The sequence below is a fragment of the Panthera onca genome, chromosome C2, assembly GCF_046562875.1.
Source record: "Panthera onca isolate mPanOnc1 chromosome C2, mPanOnc1 haplotype 2, whole genome shotgun sequence".
NCBI lineage: Eukaryota > Metazoa > Chordata > Mammalia > Carnivora > Felidae > Panthera > Panthera onca.
The window spans coordinates 20,744,210-20,759,345 of NC_138347.1; the positions used below are offsets into that span (position 1 = coordinate 20,744,210).

At 36.8% G+C, this 15,136-nt stretch overlaps 1 long non-coding RNA gene across 1 annotated transcript; it reads left to right on the top strand.

The window, feature by feature from the left end:
* Positions 1-1,125: 1,125 nt before the first annotated feature.
* LOC132682788 (uncharacterized) lies at positions 1,126-4,921 on the top strand. Its single transcript, XR_009611863.3, has 2 exons — positions 1,126-1,295; positions 4,831-4,921. It is a non-coding gene; the product is annotated as an uncharacterized LOC132682788 (long non-coding RNA).
* Positions 4,922-15,136: the final 10,215 nt, after the last annotated feature.

The window sequence follows — 15,136 nt, forward strand, 5'->3', positions numbered from 1 at the left end:
CCTCCCTCAAAGAAAAATCCGGAATCTCAGAAAAAAGAAAGCTAAAAAGAACTTTTTTTTAATTTAGTAAAGGATTTTTTTCCCCTGCAGTCCGGCACTACTCAAAATCTCCAGTACTTAATCAGAAAATGAAATGGTAAATAGATGAAGTATTTCTATTTCAAACTTCGATAATTACTTACATTTAGAATGTATGACTCTTGTGAGACTGGGGTCTTTAAGTATTTCATTTCCAGCTAAGGTAATGAGTACATTATAAAGGAAATGTGTAGAAGATTATTATAATTTAGTCACTTTAAAAGAACAAATTTCAAAAATACAACAAAATGAGTAGTTACTTCCCTGAGTAGATGAGTGAGCACGCTGTAAGGACCAACATGTACTTAAAATTTACTGTAATTTCCTGCGTGGATCACTCCCACCTCCTTGATTACAGTTAAAACTGCCTTAAGGTATACAGTACATTCATCACTGTAAGAAATGAACACGAAGCTATTCAGGGAAAAGAAGGGACAAAATATAAGACTTTGTCAAAAGAAAGCAGTTCTACCTACCATCACGCTTTAGAAAGCACTAGGAGTAGTCATTATTTTTATTGGCTTACATAAAAAAAAAAGTTTTCAAGAAAACTGATCATTGAAAAATCCCATGCCATTTTAAACATATTATAATATATACTTAAAAGAAAAATATTTTGGAAACTATAGGGAGAAACAGTAGGAGAGATAGGACATGGAGTTTCTTCTTGATTTTTCTGTTCCTGTTTAGATCGTCCCACATAGGAGTAGAATTTGATAAGAAATATATCACCTGATGGGCGACTGGGTGGCTCAGTCGTGAAGCATCCAACACTTGATTTTGGTTCAAGCCATGATCTCATGATTCGTGAAATCAAGCTCTGCCTCGGGTTCTGTACTGACAGCGTAGAGCCTGCTTGGGATTCTCTCTCTCTCTCTCTCTCTCTCTCTGCCCCTCCCCACCCCAGGATAAAATAAATAAATCAATAAACTTTTTTTTTTTAACGTTTATTTATTTTTGAGACAGAGAGAGACAGAGCATGAATGGGGGAGGGGCAGAGAGAGAGGGAGACACAGAATCCGAAACAGGCTCCAGGCTCTGAGCTGTCAGCACAGAGCCCGATGCGGGGCTCGAACTCACAGACCGCGAGATCCTGACCTGAGCTGAAGTCAGACGCTTAACCGACTGCGCCACCCAGGCGCCCCAATAAATCAATAAACTTAAAAGAAAAAAGGAATAGACCACTTGACCTGGAGGAGTAGAACTGCCCAAACTGGGTAAGGCAGATTGGATGTTATAGAATCCCTAATTCATAATCACATTTTCAGGGAAACATTAGATATGAAGTGATACTGAAGGTAAAGTCACGATTTCAATGTAAGGCACATTAGTGTCCTCCTATGCCTGAAGTCTTTTCCAGTTCCTTTCCATTCGCTTTTCTCCCAGAGCCCCAGTGTGTGCACAGGTTTCTAGCTGTCAGAATTTTGTCTAACAAAACCAGTCTCCAATTTTCTTCTTCTAATTCCAACACTATAAATATAATAGATTGGTATTTATTTCCTTATGCCAGCAATTCAAATTAAGCTACAGACGCCTCAAGTCTTTTTCACTGGTTCTTTGAAATTTCTCTCAATTGTGGCCCTGCAGAAAGGCCATTTTTTATATTATGTTCCACATGGCAACAAAGTTGAGCATTTAAACCAGGCCAATTATGACAGGGCATCCCTATTGGAAGGATGATTCAAAAACAAGCACTAAGACTCAGGTCGACCAGTGAGAATTATCCTGCGAAGGTTCTTTCTGAGAACGATGGGGAGTACTATTTTCCTTTTGGATCATTAGCCGTAAGTATTATTTTATATATAAAATAACAAATAAATAGGGTATGATTTCCAGGAGTTATCCTTCTTGGTTAGGCAATTGTCTTTCTGCCGGAAAAATGAAAAAAGTATATACGAAAAGAGAAGTGTAGATACGCTGACTGGAGAAAAGGAAGCAGAGTCATGGCAGCATTATTTTCACCTTGATTCTAAGTCTACCTGAAACAAATCTGTTTGTTACATGAACTGATCATTTATGTTAGAGCTGTGCTTCTGTAATACGTATGGGGAATGAGTTTACTCAGATGAAAGCATTTATATCAGTGACCAAATAATTAAGTTGTACAGATCATGGGAATATAAATTTGTGAACAATAGAAATATGTGTAAATATTTATTGCCATGCGATAATGTATAATACATTTGTTTAGTCTGTATAGGGCTTACGGTTTTCAAAGATTTTACAAGTACTTGTTACAATTATTTTTCTGATTTATTTAACGCAAGCATTAGCTAGATTTTTGTTGTTGTTGTTGTTGTTTACCACCACACAGCTAATAAATATTCAAGATAGATTAGAATTCAAATGTTTCAATGTCTATTTCGGGACTCTTCCTTGAAAATGGATACTTTTTTTTCCTTTGTGTCATTCCTTCCCTACTCTGACTTTTCCCAGTCTCTGTCCACTGCTTTCTCACTGATCTGCTGGATATTCAGTAATGTGAAGACACACAATTCTGCAGTGTTCTCCAATACTCATTCCCAACCCCTCCCCACCCACGGAAACACAATGTTCTATGTAGCATAATCTGTACTGTAGAAAGCGTGAATCAATAGAGGGAGAATGAAAGTGTAGACAAAAAGCACACGGTGACGTAAGGCTTCTTGTGTTTGCAACTTACAAACATTTGATTTACAGAAATTTCACACATGTAAAGCAGTGAGATCATATAGAGAGTGAGATCCTCATGCTAACCCCTTCCTTTTTCCCACTTACAGAGGTCAGAACTCTTTGCTATTCAATTAAAGCAGCCGAGCTATATGCAATCCAACATACCACTTCCTTTAAAAGAATGTAGACCAGTAGAAGAAGAGGGAGTCTGAAAATGTCTACTCCATCTGTCTTTTTCTTACTGGGCCAAAAACCATGCCAAGATTTAGGGAATATTCTGTTTTCACTGATAGCGAAGAGGGGAAGATGTATTTCTTGGCATAAACATTGGAATGTGGGGTTGCTAGAAAGTGGGGCAGTGGACGGTAGAGTATTCCCCCAACTGAAAAGGCATTTTGACACCAGAAAATAAAGGGAGTGACTCCATACAATTTGCACAGTGTTTTATTCAGGGTAATGTACTGACAGGGGGGATCAGGCAGAGAAGGAGGCACAACAGCTGCGAAGTTATTCTCTGCAGAGTCTGGACTTCGGTCCACAGATTTCATAGAGCAAGAGGACACACAAAACGGCAATTTAATGAGATCAATGTTTTTCACATGCACCTCAAAGGGTTTGGCATGCACTTAATTGACAGCTATCCTTTAATTTGATCTCATGGCACCACTTGTGCATCAGGAAGGGGAAAGACTATGCTCTTGCTAACAGATTCATGGGAGGCCAAAACATACCTAGCCTTAATGGGCATTTCTAAAGTATGTGTATTAATTTCCAAGAGGTTCAGAACACATAGCCCCAGTGGGGGTCATCAAGCGAACATGAACAAAATGGAGGGCCAAAGATAGAGCCAATATTGTCAGCAGTCCTACAGGGATACACTTTGGAAGGAGAGGAGAGCAATAGGCAGGTAATTGCTCAGAACGACATCTCAAAAAAGATTTTGATTTATTTATATTTTTGATATGGGAAACATCAAAGCAGATTTCAAAGTTGATTGTAGGTTTCCGTAGAAAGGCAACACATTCTGTTTTTGACTCTTGGTTTTCCACACACACCTAGAATAGTTTCCTGACAGCCGATGAGAATGAGCTTCTCAAACCCTTGGCTACAGGAAACCTAATCAACATAGGACCTTAGCGGCTTTGCTTGGAAATTCATCCCTGCAATGTGTGCCAAGACATTTTTCCCATTGGTTGCTCCTTGTTGATAACTGAATGTGGCAGGGAAACTAAGGCAGACCCTTCCCTGAGAAACATGGGATTCCATTGTCAGCTGACCTCAGCTCAAAACTTTTTGGCATATATACCAAATGCACATTAGCCTGCATGACAGGCTAGGATGTCTCTTCCTGAGTTGCTTCTCTTCTCTTCTTTACTTGGATTCAGGCTTGCTTCACTTGCATATCAGACTTGGGGTTTGATCTCCCAACTTCCCAGAGTCTTTCCTTATTTTCTTTTGCAGTTATTTCCCTAGTAAAAACCTTACACATTTAACATCTGCTTCTAAAACGACTCAAATTAACACCGATGCCTACAGTGAACACCCAGTAAACCTGCTCCTGTTTTTAGCATCTCCAAAAATGTCAAAGTTGACCACAGCACATATTTAGTTTTGAAATCTTAAAGTCAAAGCAATTTATTTCTTATGATTGTAGCCTTTAATTTCTAACATGCTAGGTAAACTCTTTATTATTTTTCTATTTGAAGCAAAATATTTTTCTTACTTTACTACCTAAAGACTAATTTATTGCAGGTGGCAGTATGATATGAAAGTCAGAACGTGTATTTCTTTCCTTAAAAAACTCTGTAAGAGCACATGTTTTAATTTCATTTTGTAGAAATTTCAACGCTTCCAATGCTGGCAAAAATTTTGTCTGCACCTAATTCCAGAATTTCAAAACACTTTGATTATCAAAGAGGAGCACACTATGGATTTTCATAACTTATAGAAAATTTTAAAATCAAGAGTAAGGCAAACATGATACATTTATAAATTAAAAGTCCACACTATCTTAAATGTGGCTCATATGAGAAGGGACAATTCATAAATAAAGGATTTCGATTTTCCTCTTACATTGGTAACGTGTGACTTTAACCCTAGGCCATGATCGTAGCTGGGTCCTGCTCCATCAGAATGGCGTCATGGGATCACAGATGAAGGCTTCAGATGATCTGCTTATTTTCCTCAGAAAGTAAGAAAAAAAATCCTTTTTGTTTTCAACATGCTTTCGAGGGTTTTCATCACAAGCAAAGTTCAATCTCCTAAGCAAAACTGGTTGGTAGCTTTGTGAATGCACAACACATGTGCCCCAGTAGGAACAGCCAGAGGTCAATATGGTACCAAAGCTCGCTGTGAAAGCTCTTCGCTTTTGGGTTGATGGGGTAGGGTCTGACTGAAACCAAAATGAAAGAAAAATTGTATATTGATGTTATCCAAAGCCACAGTTTTCTCTACTAGAGACAACACAATCATGGCTACTAGTTTTTGTACGACTTCTTTATCCCATCAGTCGATGCCTACAAGATTTCTCTTTTTGAAGCAGTCCTTTCTTTCAATACAGTTGATAGCAAGTTAATCAGGTTTAGGGGCTATAGAATAATATGTAATAGAACAAGATAACTGGCCTTACTTTGTTTCTTTCCTCTGCTCAAAATACTGCTGCAAATGTAAAGCTAAGACCCCTGGAGCTTTGTCAAGTCACAGCTCACAGAGCAACTAATGTATATATATATATATATATTTAACATACATGGCTGCACATAAACACTATAAATAAGCTCCTGTAACTCTAACTAATGCTATTTCTTGGTGAGTGAGGAAAGACCCACTCCCCCATGGAGATTTAAAAAACGATCCTTTACTTTGGAAAATAATTCCAATAGCAGAGCAAAGCGATCGCCCCAGGAAGTTGTCATGTAGCCCAAATCCCTCTGCGGCTCACACAGCCCCTTCTTACCCCACTCAGAAAGAACTCACGGATACTTGCAGTTAATTAAAAGCTATTTAAACAGTATACGTTTCCTCTTCCAGGATTCTGAAAATCTCCTTTTCAGAGATATTATAAGGAGTAAGTTGTCTCCTCAAGCTCCCTCGGGCACCTTATACGGGGTTTTGCAGACCTTCTGTGATGAGGGCCCCTTCCTAATAGACCCAAGCAAATCTCATGGCGGCCTTTATGGGGCTTCTGCCTGAGTAATAAAACCCTCCTTGTTCCTGAAGAGCCACTCTTGTATTTAGGCAGTCCCTCTGGAAAGTGAGACACATTTATACAAATGTGGGAGGGTGGTAATGAACACTTTTATGACCCATATAATCAAATCTCTCTTTCTCATCATTGCCTCTTATTTGCTTATCTCATAACAAAGCCACACAAGTCCCCTTTCCTTCCCCAAATCCATTAAATAATAAAGCTGCCCAAGTACAGGGCTGTTCACCTGTGACATAAAAGGGTTGTATTGTCAGCAGAAAATTGAACTTGGCTTTTGTTTCAACAAGACACTAAGTTTCTTTCCATTTTCTCATTATTTGTCTCTACTGTTTTCCAGGTCGCAAATGATAGAATGAAATAACCAGACTCTTTTCACAAATACAACGAAACCAATAACTATATATCAATCATCAGGTTTATGCCATTTATAAAACTAAATATTTAAGTTTTTTAAAAAGTCTAATTGATTAACATTTTTAAGTTATTTGTTCTTATTCATATCATTTGCATTTTTCCTCACCTAAATCAGCAAAGGCATTTTTGCACTTACCATTTATTTTGGACTAGCACAATTCTACTAAATATGCACATAACAGAAAACCCAGAAGTCTCTCATTCGTGAATACCTAAAGGCCACTGTATAGTCCACATTATTTGTATTTGTGTGTGGGGGGTGGGGGGTGGGGGGTGGGGAGTGGGGGATGGCTAATTAAAACTGTTATTCAGCCTGACTGACAAACTCTCGTTAAGGAAAAAAAATGGGCTGTCTGCATTCCTAAAATAAATAAATAAATAAATAAATAAATAAATAAATAAAAATTAAAAAAAATTATTCTCACATCTTGGCAAGTTTCTGTCATGGGGAATAGAAAGTAGACTTCATTCATTTTTGTTCAGCCCTATGTCACTCATTTACTCATTTCCATCTCCTTATTGGTCTCTATGTGACTGACGTTTCTATGAAACTCTAAATAATCTGCACACTGATAACCATCATCTTTCTCAGAACAAATGCTTCTGCCTTGTCCCACTCACCTTTGTCCCCTTTTGGGAAATGCCTTGTTGAGTAATTCTCTCCAAGTAATCTAACTCTGAAAACACGACAGTAATCTCTCCAAGGAGAGTGTCAGTATTTTACTGCACTAACAGATACATGTGTATTTAGATTTTATTTTTTATTTTATGTTTTAATGTCAGGAAAGAAAATTCTATAACCAATATAAGAATTTTAACCTACACTAATTTTTGCTGTTTGTTATATCTGCTTCTCTTTCCTCCCTTCACTGCTCCTCTCGATCCTGCCTCCTTTCCTTTCCCTTTTTTCTCCATACACGGTCCAATAAAAAACCTCAGATCTCTTTCATTCCCTTGTTGTTATTTCTTATGTTGCCATTTTTTATGTATTTTTAGAGAGAGAGAGAGAAAATCTTAAGCAGGTTCCACACTCAACGTGGAGCCCCTTGTGGGGCTTGACACAGGGTTAGATGTAGAGGTCCATCCTACAACCCTGGGATCATGACCAGAGCCTAAATCAAGTGTCAGATGCTCTACCAACTGAGCCATCCAGGTGCCACATCCCCTCGCTTTTAATCAAAACTCCAAAATAACACTGTACCAAAAACACCAAATTTGGGGCTCTAACCCAAAGCTTCTATCTGCAGCATGTTATCCGTCCATGTCCTGGAAGAGAGGGAGAGAGTTGGCCAAGTATTCTGTGGAACTTGGGGGACCAATGAAAGGCAAGAGGAGGTCTTGCTCACAGATGTGGTTGATAGAGTTAGAAGGAAGATACCAATGTTGTCGTAGGGGAGAAAGCCATGGGTCAAAGTGAAGATAAGAATTATGATTTTAGGTCCAAAGATTAGAAAGAGTTATAAGACAAGAAGGGGGGAACAATGATAATGGCCAGTGAGGTAGGCAGAGTTCTAAGTGATCTCTAATATGTCCACTTCTCCCCTGTACACAGCTGTATGATCTTTTGAACTCTAAACCTAATGAATTTTACTTGATTAATGTACATTTACCATTTACAGAACATTATATAGTTCTGTTGGCATTATGGCCCAAGTGAGTCTGTTGTAACTCTAGGCTTTAAAATCATAGAGTTTTCTAGTTTTCAGAGTATAGGTCTTTCACCTCTTTGGTTACATTTCTTCTTAGATATATTATTATCTTGATTCAATTATCAATGGTACTGTTTCCTTAATTTCATATATGCTCCTTCATTATCAGTATGCATTATGGGAATGCAAGATTTCTTAGGGTAGTATAGACATTTTAACAGTACTTGTTCCTACAGCCCATGAGTGTGGTGTATCTTTCCCTTTCCTTGCATTGTCTTCAATTTGTTTCATCAGTACAATGCAAATTGGTGTAGCTACTATAGAAAACAGTACATACATCCCTAAAATAAATAAATAAATAAATAAATAAATAAATAAATAAATAAAATAAAATTACCTATGATACGGGATTTGTACTAATGAGTATTTACTCAAAAAAATACAAAAACATTAATTCAAAGGGATACTTGCACCCCTGTATTTATTGCAGCATTATTTACAATGACCAAACTATGGAAGCAGTCCAAATGTCCATCAATACATGAATGGATAAAGAAGATGTGGGGTGTGTGTGGGTATATATCTATCTAGATCTAGATCTATCTGTATCCCACATATATATGTATATGTATATTATATATATATGTGTGTGTGTATTATTCAGCCATAAAAAAGAATGAAATCTTGTCATTTGCAACAACATGGATAGAAAGAGAAAGTATAAGGCTTAGTGGAATAAGTCAGTCGAAGAAAGATAAATACCATATGATTTCACTCGTATGTGGAATTTAAGAAATAAAACAAATGATCGAAGGGACAAAAAGAGAGAGAGAGAGAGGCAAACCAACAAGCAGTCTCTTTTTTCAAAGTTTTATTTATTTTGAGAGAGAGAGAGAGACAACATGAGCAGGGAAGGGGCAGAGAGAAGGAAAGAGAGAATCCCAAGCAGGCCCTATGCTGTCATCTCAGAACTCAAAGCAGGGCTCAAACTCAAGAACCATGAAAGCATGACCTGAGCCGAAATCAAGAGTCAGACGCTTAGCTGACTGAGACACCTGGAGGCCCCAAAATAGTCTCTTAACTGTAGAGAACAAAATGGTGGTTTTGAAAGGGGAGGTGGTAGGGGGATGAGGAGAAGAGGAGATAGAGGAGATTAAAGAGTACATTTATCATGATGAAAAAATAAAATGAAGAAAAGTAACCATAATTATTAAAGAAATACGATGAAAAATAATATAATTTTTTCCTGCTGGTTGCAGAAGAAAAGAGATTCAAAGCAGTAAGAGGATTCAACATGCTGTTGCTGACTTAAAGATGAAGGTGACCACGTGGCCAGGTGTGAGTGGCCTCTAGGAGCTGAGCACAGCACTCAGTTTGTAGCAAGCATGGGAATGGGGAAACACAGTCCTATAGTTGCCAGGAGCTGGGTTCTGCCACCAATACCGGGCTTGGATGCACATTTTCCCACCTAGACAACAAATGATAATTCAGTCTGGCTGATACTTTGATTTTAATCTCATGATACCCTGTGCAGAAAACAAAACCACACAGTGCTAGACTTCTGACCTGGCCATGCACTGATAAATGTGTATTGTGTTGATCGTAGCATTATTTATACATGGGCAAGAGTTTGGAGAAATTTCTAATAATGAGTCTATCCAAATTTCCTATTGCTTCTTAGATATTTATATCTGGATATAGAGCCAGAATCTTAGATTCAGTATGATTGAAAGCTTATCTTTCTCTTTTGCTACCCTTTATTGGCTGCAGTATAACTTGACTGCGGTAAGCAGAAAAAATAAATGCCCTTGACAAAAATGTCCACATCCTAATCCCCAGGACTTCTGGATATGCCATGTTGTATCCCAAGGAAATATTAATTTTGCAAAAGTAATTAAGATTGCTAATCAGTTTTACTTTTCTTTTCTTTTAAATTTTTTTTTTCAACGTTTTTTATTTATTTTTGGGACAGAGAGAGACAGAGCATGAACGGGGGAGGGGCAGAGAGAGAGGGAGACACAGAATCGGAAACAGGCTCCAGGCTCCGAGCCATCAGCCCAGAGCCTGACGCGGGGCTCGAACTCACGGACCGCGAGATCGTGACCTGGCTGAAGTCGGACGCTTAACCGACTGCGCCACCCAGGCGCCCACTAATCAGTTTTACTTAAAATAGATTTTTCTGGATTGTCTGGGCTAAGCCAGTGTAATCAGAGGAGTCCTTAAATGGTGAAGGAAGGGGACACAGGAATCAGAATTAGAGAAATAGCCTCATGAGAAAGACTCTATCTGCCATTGGAGGCTTTGAAGACGGAAAGTGATTATGGCAGCCAAGGAATATAGACCGACTCTAGAAGCTGAAAAAGGCAAGGAAATGGATTCTCCCCCAGAGCCTCCAGAAAGAATGAAGTCTTACCAACACCTTGATTTTAACCCGGAGATTAAAACCCCTTTTGGACATCTTACTTTCAGAACTATATGATAATAAATTGTGCTGTTTTAAAACACAGAGTATATGCGGTTTGTTACCATGGTAATAGGAAACTAATACACGGCTTTTCATTTCCTTTCCTTTCTCTAGGTTAACAGTATCACCACCTGCTCGATCATCCCAATTAGAAATCTCAGCATCATCTCCAATTCTTCCCTTGTATAACACATGGCCAAGTCTAAAAAATATTCTTTTATGTCACTTGTATCCATTACTTCCACTCCATTGATTGTAACATTATCGGGACACATATTCATAATTTCTTGATTGGGCCACTGAAATTGCTTCTGCCATCAGAGATCATGCCATCCATCAAGCTGATATCAGTGTTATTTTCTAAAGCTGCAAGATGTGATCAAGACATCCCTTTGGGTCACAAACTCACAACAATAAAAATAGCTTTTTAATGATTTTCATAACATAAGTTTAAAAATTTTTATACTGCCTAGAAAACTTCAAATCTCTGGGAAGCTCTTGGAAAATTGAAATGCTAATTTCTGTAAATCTTACTCTTTGTTATTTTAAATATATTAATCCACTTTACTTATCAATGATTTGAATTATTTTTATGATTCTAATTATTCTTTATTCATGTATCATTCCTGATCCCAAATTATTTTCTGTGCCAGTTAGGATGTCTATACTTTCCCAAGTCAGTGTAGGAAAAAAGCTTTTCCAGTATGATTCCTTTACACTCAAAGAACAGATCCTATAAATTATCCTCACTAAATGCATAGCTTACCTCCACTTTGATTATTGTTTGCAAATGTAAAAATTCTCTGTACAGCATGAATCACTAACGTGACACCAAATTCTTTCTATCAAATACCCCGTATCAGGGGTGCCTGGGTGGCTCAATCAGTTAAGCATCCAGCTCTTGATCTCAGCTCGGGTCATGATCTCGTGGTTGTGAGTTCAAGCCCCACACTGGGCTCTTCACTGGCAGCACAGATCCGGCTTGAGATTCTCTCTCCTTCTCTCTCTCTCTCTGCCCCTCCTCTGCATGCACTCTCTTTGTCTATCTCTCTCAAAAAAAAAAAAAAAAAACTTAAAAAAATAAAATTTAAAAATGTCTTATTAAATTGTTGAATCATTTAGATTTTTAAGACAGTACACTAGTGTTTGGAATTTTACCTCCATGTTTTATGTTAATCTGATATTACTAAATTATTACTTGTGAAGTTTTTTCTGGAGATATATACCATCTTATTTTACTTTTTTTTTTTTTTTTTTTTTTTTTTTTTTTTTTTTTTTTACCATACAGGTATATATTAAGGTCATCAGGGACTGATAGAGCCTTGGCCACACATTGGCTTCCTGATATAAAATGTATAAACCTTCTATAGAAGATATTTATGACGTTGTCTCCATGTCTGGAGTATTCCCCTATCCCTGACCTCCAGCAATACCCAAATTTAGTTTGAAGTTTTCTTGCATAAACGATTACTCCTGGCTCTTATAAATTATTCTTATGTTTTATTTCATTAATCTACTCTATTTTTCTCAAATCTCCTAATTGTACATTGAACTGTTTTTGGTAAAGTCTCTAGAGTGATTTCTCCTTCCGTTAATTTACTTGAATCATTTGAAATTGCCAATATGTGACTATTTTTGACTGACAAAATTTTCTATTTTATAAGGTTAAATAGAGCATTTAGCTTAAAAAATTTGTACACATGATGGCAGATACCTATTTTCCAATCTCCCTAAGTCTGATATTCTTAGTCACAGTAAACCTTTTTGTACACTGCTGTTTTCCTGAGTGGAACAATACAAATATGAAATCGACGGTTTTCTAAGTGTGATTCATATTTTCAAATCAACATATAATACCCTTAGATAACAGGGAATGGAGCATGGGTATTAGCACACATTAAAAACAGACTGAGGACCCCCACATGAAGCGCTCAAAAATAGAAGATTCTTTCTTCAAACCTAGTGACCTTTCGGATCCCAAATATCCAGCACTCCCGGAGGCATAGTACTTTTCACTTGTTAATTTCATACAACTCCAATCATCTCTGTCCAGCACTGATTGCTCTAAGATCACACAAAATCAACAGTTCAAGTGAAAATGTGTTTGCGGAATTTGGGAAACCTTTGGAGAGATTCATCAGTAGAATGGATATTAATCTAGGAGAGGATGGATATAACAAAACCCACCTTAACGCATCAGAATAACTCTTAAAGAAATAGAATCATGCAAAAAGTGCCTTGTAAATAATTTAGCCAAAAAACAAAGGGTTATTCTTCCTCTAAAGTATGTGAAGGGTGCTGGTCACATATTGCTGCTTTGAATTTCACCCACACGTTTTAACCTGTTTCTGCCAGTGATTTGTCTCTGAATACACAACGTGTGATCATATATAGCAAGCAACCTTGCTTGACAAGAGTCAAGATTTTTTGAAGCATGGGATGAAGCTGCCTTTAATCTATGTTCCTGCTTTTATTCTTTTGGAGTAATGGATAAGAAAACTTCAATTCACTAATTCTCATTGACTTACCTTTAACTACTTCAAATTCCTTAGAAGAAAAATTACTGGCCTAGATTTAAAATATAAATGCTGATGCTTTAGTGACAATGTTACCAGTCATAAAACTTAAATCTCATCCAGATATTTTATTTTTAAAATGCTTTAAAAGTGACTCAAATGTTGTCATACAATTATGGCCAGATATATAGGCTTCATTTGTTGGGGAGTGGGTGGTAAATTTCGTTTGTTTTGTTTTCTTTGAGTAAGCTCCAATGGATGAACTGATTGGACTTGAATATATATATTTTCCAAATATCAAGATGTTGAAAAAATATGTTTTCTTAGCTAATCAACAAAAATAATTTGTACTTATGTGACTTACTTCTTATGTCTTAAGTTTGAAATCTATGAACCACATGCAGATAAACAAATATTCATTAACATTGGATCTTAAAAGCTTATTTAAAAAAACTTTCCGGGGGAGCCCGTGTAGCTCGGTCGGTTGGGTGGCCGACTATAGCTCAGGTCACGATCTCGCTGTCTGTAAGTTCAAGCCCTGCGTCGGGGGCTTTGTGCTGACAGCTCAGAGCCTGGATCCTGCTTCCAATCCTATGTCTCCCTCTCTCTGCCCCTTCCCTGCGTGCTCTCTGTCTCTCTGTCTCTCTCTCTCAAAAATAATAAACATTAAAAAAAAAATTTAAAAAGAAAACATTCCTATTTTCCATCTTCTGGCAAATAAGTAATTAGAGGATTTTTCACAATCAAATACATATTCGTAAAGATATAAATAAATGAGGGGGGTTGCCTAATGGCATAAAAACAGAAAAAATTATTAATTTTTATTTCTATAACACTGCTAACACCAAATTGTTACAAACACTTGCCACCTGTTTCTGTCACTGCCACTTGTCTCCCTCCTCCCTTCCCTCTATTGTTTGAATGGATATTCAAAGGTCTTGGATAATTAATCACGCAGAACTGTTTTAAATATGTCTTTGCCCCAAGAGGCCATTCAAATAATTAGCCTTTTTGCAAGTGTTCAAAGATGTAATACATTATGCCAAGATCATAAAATCTCCAAATTATTTGCTTCTTTTTGCTGATCTATATTAACCCGATCTTTCAATTCTTTATTCCCAATTGTTGAATAAAACATCAACAGAAGATGGCACTGTTTATTCATTGTTTAAAAAAAATAGCAAATAATCTCTCCACCTTGAACAAAAAAGAAATTTAAAAAGCTACAGTTGAGGAGAATAGTTTCATTAGAAAATGGAGGGGAGATCCCTAGAATAAAACATAATTTATTTGAAAATGAGAATAGGAGATGGTTTGAAGTTAAATACAGAAACCTAAATTTTTGAAATATACTTACGTTCCATTGAAATTGCCAGAACAGATCATCTTATGACGCAATGTTAGTTAAATACGAAAAATATAACTGCCATATGTGATATGAAGGGATTGGAAGGGTGTCAATAACGACGTTAGCGTTTTGTTCCATATTTACTTTTCTAAATCCCCAAATCATGGACAAGTTGTTTCTCTCTGAGTTTAAAGGACTTTGTTTATAAGATGGAGGTAATAACATCTACCCTACTTTTGAAGAGTAAGTAAAAATTTAGCAAGCATTCAACTGATAGCTATCGTTTTACCACACAAGAATGTAAACATTGTGTAGGGCAAAGAAAAAAAAAAATCTGCGCTTTATCATTATATTGTCAACATATAGCACCATGTGTGACATTTAGTAGACACATGACAAATGTCGCTGAACTGGAAGAAGTAACAAAACTGAAATAGACTGTGGATTGGCTTTAAATATTGTTAAAATAATATTCAAGTTTTCAGAAGCAATAAGTACACAAAAACAAGTTTTCTAAAGAGGTGGAAAGAAATTTATTTTCATTCTCCCTTTTTAACTGTAGCTCTTAACACTATTACATATAAATAGATGAGTATATCTGAAAATAAAACAAGGAAAAAATCTGTCCCCATGCAATTACCCAAATTTACAGGCAAGACAAGTTACTTGAATCCAATCTACACTGATTAAATGTGTACATTTAAAATCATCAAACATAGAAGTGATGAGCTTATCTTTTATCTTAGAATTTCACTCCAGAGCAAATTTAAACCTTAAAAACAAAAATTGCAAATACATGTTTAGAAA